This window comes from Gossypium arboreum, chromosome 11, assembly GCF_025698485.1.
Source record: "Gossypium arboreum isolate Shixiya-1 chromosome 11, ASM2569848v2, whole genome shotgun sequence".
Lineage (NCBI taxonomy): Eukaryota > Viridiplantae > Streptophyta > Magnoliopsida > Malvales > Malvaceae > Gossypium > Gossypium arboreum.
Window position 1 is genome coordinate 93,544,516 of NC_069080.1, and position 8,464 is coordinate 93,552,979.

Sequence of the window (8,464 nt, forward strand, 5' to 3'; positions counted from 1 at the left end):
ACCTAGAAATTCCCTATAGTTTTCTAAAGTCCTTGGTTTAGTCCCGGATCACTTTTAATGCATGTTTTGGACCTCGTAGGTCCATAATTGGGACAATACGATTCTGTTTGACCGGTTTTAGATTGAAGTGAAATTTTATAGCCCGTATTTTTCGGTAATGCCCCGTACTTCGTCCCGGTCTCGGGTACAGGTAAAGGGTGTTACAAAGAATGGTTCTCCACATACAGTTCGATTGAAGGTGGAGTTGTGCGCATAGAAAATGATTCATCCAGTATGGTAATCGGTATTGGTACTGTTAAAATTAGGATACATGATGGGACAATTAAGACACTCTTAGATGTCAAGTATGTATCTGATTTATGAAAGAATCTCATCTCCTTGAGTATTTTAGCCTTGAAAGGTTGCAAAACCAATATCGAGTCGAGCGGCATTAAGGTGTCTTGTGGGACTCTCATTTTGTTAAAAGGTAAAAGGACCGACAATCTTTATATTCTGGAAGGTTTTATAGTGATCGGTGAAACCGGACGTCCCTTGTCTGTTATGAAGTCGAAGTCAACTCGTTTGGAATGAAGACAACTTGGTCATAGGAGGGAAAAAGTTATGACCATTTCGTTGAAGATAAGTTCTCTTTTTGGATGCAAATTTTAAAAGTTAGGGCATTGTGTTCGTGAAAATCATACTCGAATTAGTTTTGATTTGGCAGTGCATAAGTTGAAGGCTAGATTGAAGGCTAGAAGTCTTCCAGCTTCTAAGCACAGTTTCGAATAAGTTAATTCCCTACATAGTTTAAGATAGGCTTGTGGTGGGCTTTGGGAAAGATGTCGTTGCAGAAATACGAGTCAAGGAGGAGATTTATTAAATATGACTCATATTTCAGTCAAATTTGAAAAATAATCTTCCAGTTAAACTCTATTTATTTTTTTTCAATTGAACTCTGATTAGTCTAAATTATTTTGGTATTATTTGACCTACAAATTTAGCCTATAAATAGGATCTTTTACAACCTTAAAAAATACACCCATTAAAGATTAGAACTCATAACAGTTTTAGAGAATTTTATGTTTATGTTTTGAGGGTTATTTATTTTTAAGTTTCGGGGTGCAGTTTTTATCTCCATTTTTTGTACTGTTCGTTCTTTTGCCACTAGAATAAAATTATCTTTACTTGTAGTTTTTTTATCCTTTTTGGAAGGATTTTTTCTACGTTAAATTTGTATGTTCAATTTCTTAATTTCTTCCGCTATTTTTACTTATTCGCTACTTAATCGGATCGACAAGTACTATTAATTAATAGGCTTGAAATTAATTGTTCAACCTAAGTCAATTAAATTAAACAAGGGCCGATAAATGATTCATTAAAGTGGGAGCTTAATGTTTAATTAAAATTGAGCCACCACTTGTGGCATAGTGGATATGCGACAAACATATGGTATTTTTGGCCCAAATGTTAGTTAAATGGCTCACATAAATATTATATGGTGGCTGAATGAAAAATACACCAAATGGTAAATTTTAGAATTCTCCCTAAGGGTGTAGGTTTTTGTTTTTATTTTTATTTTTAGAAAATTATTATATTCTTCTTTAAAGTTGGTTTTTATTATTAATTAAAGGAGAACTCAAATTGAATTAATTAAAATTGATTTGTGTTTTTTCTAAATACGAAAGTTATTTCAATCGGTTAGGAGGAATTTTCTGTTTTGGTTGGTGGTTTCAGTTTTTTCTTTTCACTTTAAAATAAATCTTTTGGTGATACAATCAAAGGAGAAACAATGAGATTCGAATATTTTGTTGAAGAATGTCAATCTTCTTGTTAGCACTTGAGAAACTATAAAGCCTTTGAAAGACCTCAAGTCTCATTCATGTAGACTATTGTTAGAGACAGAACACCTGAGTTGCACATGATATTTTAGAATCTTAAAGAATTTCACCTTCACTAATGGGGTATAGTTTGGTCCGTTTATCAAATGTTGGCTAAAACTCCATTATTGAATGCATCATAAATTGCCTCAGCAGTGCCAATTCCTTGAATTATTGTGTGTATATATATTAGTCATGATAGCACTGCCTCAAGAATAGTTAAAATGGAACTCTACCTAACTTTGAGGAGTAGAAAAACGTCTTGAATCGAGATTTATGACTAGCAATGAATCCGATCTATTGTTGATAGTTATCATTTTCTTAAGTATGCTTAAAAGGTATTTTTTTTTTTTTTACAGTTTTGAAATTTAAAGTTTAGTTGTTTTTTAATTTTGAGACATTATTGAGTTTATGTTTTTTTTTATTTCAACAATTTTACTCCAATTGATAATGTTATCAAATATATAAAAAGGCAAAATAAGTTCAATTCTCCATAATTATAATTTTTTATCAATTCCGTTATTATTCTTTAAAAGTAAATAAAAATTTAAAATATAAGTTTTCCATAATTTCAAAAAAATCTAAAAGTTATGATTATATTTTTAAAATTTTAATTTTAAAGAGATTATTTTTTCATTTTGATTTTATTAAAAAATGTTTTTTTACTTATTTTTAGGATTTCTTATTGAAAAACTTTTAAAACATATATATTTAAAAATTATGCAGTTTTAAAGAGTTTGGCTAAATTGACAAAACTATGTAATAAACGTGAAATTAGTAATTATCTAAAATTAATATCTCAAAATTAAAATGAAATAACTAAAATTTAAAATTTAAAAGAATACAAATATTTATACCATTTTTCCTACTATTCTATAATAAAAAAATACTTCTAAACTTAATTATTAAAATATAAAACATTTACAAAAATAATTATGATTGGAATAGTTTTGTAATTATACCTATTTGAAGGGAAGCCAAGCTTCGAGAATTGCAACAAGGTTTTGTCGATCAAGAAATGTTGGTTTATTGGATCGGGCTGGACTATTATCATAAACCCCAAAATTTAACTAAAACTACCTGAAGGGCTTACATCCATCCAACTTCCTACTAAGATGGTGGTTAAAATTAAAATATCTATTAATATATTATTTGGTACTTAAGTTTTTCACTCTTTTCAATGTGGTACTTGCATTATTTTTGTCTAATTTGATACATGTATTTTAACCAAGATATATGTTTAATGCATAATTTAGATTTTAAGGCTAATTTGCTGAAAGTTAATTGTTACTATTATTAGCTTTATATTTTTATGATTCCTTAATAGAATTCATTTATCTATTAAATTGTGAATTTAATTTGTTAAATGCAGTCTAATGAATGTGGTTTAATTTAGATTTTAGTGTTAATTTAATGAATGTTAATTGTTAATATTATTAGCTAATTATGAATTTTATTAAAGCAACTTTAAAACCCGACTTAAATATTAAAAAATTAACACTGTTACCTCTAAGTACCAAAATGTATAACTTTTGTCAAATACAAGTACCATATTAGACTAAAAAATAGCATAAGCATCATGTTAGACAAAAATAACAAAATCAAATACCAAAACCTCGTATACCCATTTTAGTTATAAAAAAAAAACCCCTCAGACCTATTCATCATCAATTTCAACCTCTCACCAATCTTCACTTGCATTCCCATTTAGCCAAATACCCATAACCCATCATTCCACAAAGAAATAAGAAATATTTAACAGATTAAAGGAAACCAGATTTCCTATTCTTAAAAACAAAGCATAAAACTTATGCCAATGCAAGATAACTATCTAGTAAATAGGAAGTACTAGGGATGGCCATGCCAAAAGCAGTAGCAGATGCAATGGCACCAATGAGAGCAATTTGGAATGCACATTTTACCGGTTTGTTGCCAGTGAAGTAACCTTTGGCGTAGCCGAAGATGAGTGCAGCTATGGTGATGGCCACTGATGCAATCACGACATACACCCAATATGTAAGCAATAGCAATGTTAAATGTGCCTTGTAATGCTCTTCTTAGATATGGCTTCTCTAACCCCTGCTCAAACCTGCATATTTTACAGCTGTGTTTAACCAATAATTACATGTATAAACCAAATGGTCGGAAAAAGTGGCGGCGGACTTCTTCTCCAGTCATTTAGTCATCGAGTTTTATCTTAATTCTATCCGAGACTCATATAAAATTAAACTTAAATAATAAAATGGACAAAAAAAAACATATAAATATAAAAAATTATATGTATATGAAAACGATGGGAAACAAGGATGAAATAGGAATAAAAATGGGTTCCATCCATATCTAGTAAATGTCGTAAAAAAAAAAGTGTAAATTTATAATTAATTATGATGATTCCACCCCATTGAAGAATGAGGGAATGGAAATTGTAACCAAAATGAAGTTAAAAGAAAAAAAAAAAAACTAGAAAAAAGCCCCATATGTAAGATTTTTCGAAAAGTGAAAATAGTTCTACTTTGATTCTTTCAAAATTAAATTGCATAAAAATATTTTTTCCCATTTTGATGTCGGGTGAGTAAAATTTGACTCCATCCAAAAAAATTAAATTTTTTTTTAATTTTGAGTTAATCAAATAGAAGTATTCTAGTAGACTCGAATAAGTAATTTGGAGTTTGAATTCAAATGAAGTTAAATTTTATAATTGAATAATTTAAATAACAGATTTTTATAAATACCTTTTGATTCTTGTCAAATTTGAAAATAAATAAATTGATCTTTCTTTAAAAAAAATTACAAAAAATCTAAAATAAATTTTAAAAATTTAAAATATTTATAAAATTCTAAAATTTATATATTTTAAAAATTATAAAAGTTTAAAAAATTCTAAAAACATATAAAAGAAGAGTTAAAAATAAATTTTTCTTAAATAATAATTTTGAAAAGTTAAATTTAAATTTTGATGCTCTAATATAAAATAAATTATACTGTTAATTTAATATATTTTATTTTTAATTTAACTCAAAAGGATTTCAATATACATTTTCAATAATAGTAGGAGAATTGCCACTTCACTAAAAAGGCTCCATGGATAACCACACGCTCGGAACAAGAAGAAGACTCAAGAAAGGCTTGATGGAGCTCAAGAATCAATTGGGTTAATTGGTATGGTTTTTACTGTTTTGATCGTATTTTAATTTATTTGGAGATTTATTCATTTTGATTACCTTTTGTAAACAACTTAATTTTCTGAATAAGCCATTTTTGTGAAATCCACAACTTTTTTTTATTGCCGAAAATGTTAAGTTCATCGTCACTTCCGACGGATTTCCTTATTAGTTCCTTTCTTTCTTTTTTTATTTGGTTTACTTAAGTCTTGCTTGATGGAAGGCTAGGGCGATTTGCCATTGAAAGTCGGTAAGTGTGAAAATGTTAGAGTATGAATTTGTTAAATTAATTTTTGGGCATTTTTTAAACAATAATTTTGTTGATCGTATTTTAGGTTCATTCATTTTGATTAGTCTTCTGTAAATAATTAGATTTTCTAAATCCCCATTTTTGTAAAAGCCACGAGCTTTTTTCTATTGCAGAAAATGTTGAATTCATCTTTGTTTCCATTGTATTTCTTTAAACACTTCCATCGCTGCTTCAATTTTCATAGCATTATGATTACCATTATGAATACACATTTTTGCTATTTTGATGGCCATAGTTGGAGAGGAGCACTACCACCATCTCTACCACGTTATTCTCGTTACAATGGTTTTTCTTCGCCATCGGTCACCAACTATATCAAGAAATTCTCTTCTAGGTTGTAACTTCTGTTTCTTTTGAGGTTAATGGTTGTCACTTTAACATTTGTTTATAGCCCATATTGGCTACTTCATGTGTTATTGTTGAAAACTTTGATCTTTGTTCATGTGGTTTGCCCTTATTGACTCATAAGGATTCAAGAGTACCAATTTGAGATTAATGGCCTTTGGGGTGAGGCTAAGCTTTGGTTTGATATTACATATTGAAAATTCACTAATGAGAACTCAGTGATCTGCGGGCTTAAGCCTTAGAAGATTTTAGTGTTTCTTGGGCTAACTTGGCCAACTATCTCAATCCAAAGCTATCTCGATAGAATATACAAGTATGCGAATTGCAGGTTGTCTTGCTTTATTGTAGCATACGTTTATCTTGATTGGTTTGCTCAAAGGCAATCCTTGTCGCCCTTTGATTCTTTCAATATTCATCGCCTGCTTATTACTAGTGTGCTGGTTGCTACAAAGTTCATTCCTTCATGGACGATAGGTAAGTTAAACATCCTTGACCAAATTCATAATTCACGCATTACAAGATTAGCTCATACTTTTTTCCTTTGTTTGATGCTTTATAGGTTTACTCGTCACAAAGGATTTAAGGAGGGTCGTTAAAGAATTGTTATGGTCATAGATTTGGTTGGAAAGAGAATTGACATTGAACGTATTAGCATTTTCATAAACTATGACATGCCAATTTCTGCTGATACATACCCACACATAGTAGGCCTTGTTTCAATTGTAATGTCATACTGATCTTACTTCTAGTTTTTTTAGTATAGTTATTTGACTAATGTTTTGTGGACTAGTGACGATACGTTCTTGTCACATGGATTAGTAATTTGTAAGCATATTAATTGGAGCTTGTTGTTAACTATGTTTAGTTTATATCTCCTTTAGTTTTATGGTTAATTTATTTCTTTTTTTTTACTTTAACTTTAATGCAAAACCAAACAATTAAAATAAAATAAATTATAACATTTATTAGCTATTTCTGACAATAAAAGGATGTAGAAACAAGAGGGGTGTACTTGCTTGACAAACTGAAACTGTGGCTAAAATGATGTTTGGAATTGTGACAACAGTTTCAACTACGAAACAAAAAGTGCGAAAATAATAAAGAACATCGAGATTGTTTACGCAATTCGACTTAAGTCTAAGTCTGTGGGGCTTTACCCAAAGCAATGATCCACTATCTTTCTCACCGTACAACTAATGATTCAAGTTTTAGCACTGGTCTGACACTTATCAATTTAACGGCTTCACTATTGTAGAAGGACTAGATCACCCTCCCACTAAGCTTTCCCTTCGAAAACTTAGCTTTGTATCTTAAGAGACTCTTTTGATTGCTTACAAAATAATGCACACACACGTTCCTTACTTGAAAAAATAGTTTTCTATCAAACTCTCAGAGTCTCGATTACTCTCAGTCCTCCTTTAATACTATTTAAGTTTTGTTTACATAAGAATTATAATCTAATCACTTATCGACAAATAATGTAACACCTTACACTCGACTCGATTGCCAAGTCCGAGTATCGAATGTTACAATCAACCCAAATATCTCAACAAGTTTTCTAATCTGGTTTAATTACGTGCTTAGACAATTCTCAAATTTCAAAATTTAACTTTTACTTAATTCTTATCATCATTAAAGCTTTGATACCTTAATATATCTAATAGTTATTTACAAATTTAAAACTTGTACTCTAATGCAAACATCTCCAACTTAATCCCAGAGGCATGGCCTCTAAGGTTGCCTTTGTATATATATGAAACAGCAATTGAGCCCAACACTAGTAATTTGGCAATGTCTGGTTTGGTCTCGCCATTCGATTCCTGGGTCTTCATCTACCTTGCATGCTAACATCAAATTTCATAAGTTCGTAAGAACTTAGTAAGATCCTGTGCATTGTATTCATAGAAGCCTTCTTAAAATTTAGAAAGAATGAAAATTTATACATAAAAGTACACTCCCTAATTTTTTGTAGAAGAATTTGTAAACTTCGTTAGCATAACCAATGCCTTGTTTTCTCTGAGCTAACTGTGGTGGACATACCTGCAAGCCACAACTATGTTCTACCAAACCCTACTTCTTACGGGTCTTGATCCTGTTATCATTATTCTAGTCTCTCTTTATACTCTTCCTTGTATGTCTCATCACTAGATACCCAAAATTGCCATCACGGACTGAAAACACCTGTTGGAGTTTTAACCAAGACTTCACAATAGCTGTGAATCCTATCCTTGGTCCCTTTTGTAACACCCTACACCCAAGTCCTACGTTGGGACAGGATGCGAGGCATTACCACACTTAAACACATGCATTCTAACGTTCTCAAATCATCAAGGCGTGACCAAATTTTAAACTTTTTCAAACCTTATCTAAATTTCTTAATATGGCCTACTAGGCCTCAAATGACCATTGGAAAAAATTCGGGACTGGCTCGGGCCCTTAACCAACTTTACAAAAAAATAGCCCTTGAAACAGGGCACGCGCCCGTGTGGAAGGGCAACACGCCCGTATGGTCACTAAGACATGGCCGCGCTAATGGCCCGTGTGACACACACGGCCTAAGCATCTCGAGACACGCCCGTGTCCCACGCCTGTGTGAATTTAATTCTAAATTCAAACATATAGGGGTTTTCACACGGCCTGACACACGCCCGTGTCTATGGCCAGTGTCTCTCACACGGCCATGACACGCCCGTGTCCTAGCCTGTGTCTAAAACCTTGACATTCTTTTTCTAACGTCAGCATCCAATTTAAGGCACACAGCCGGGGCACATACCCGTGGCCAGAGGCCGTGT

General features: G+C 31.4%; 1 long non-coding RNA gene across 1 annotated transcript; it reads left to right on the forward strand.

Moving 5' to 3' along the window:
• Positions 1-4,874: 4,874 nt before the first annotated feature.
• Positions 4,875-6,565, forward strand: LOC108472726 (uncharacterized). Its single transcript, XR_001869589.2, has 3 exons — positions 4,875-5,015; positions 5,563-6,146; positions 6,232-6,565. It is a non-coding gene; the product is annotated as an uncharacterized LOC108472726 (long non-coding RNA).
• The last annotated feature ends 1,899 nt before the right edge of the window (positions 6,566-8,464 follow it).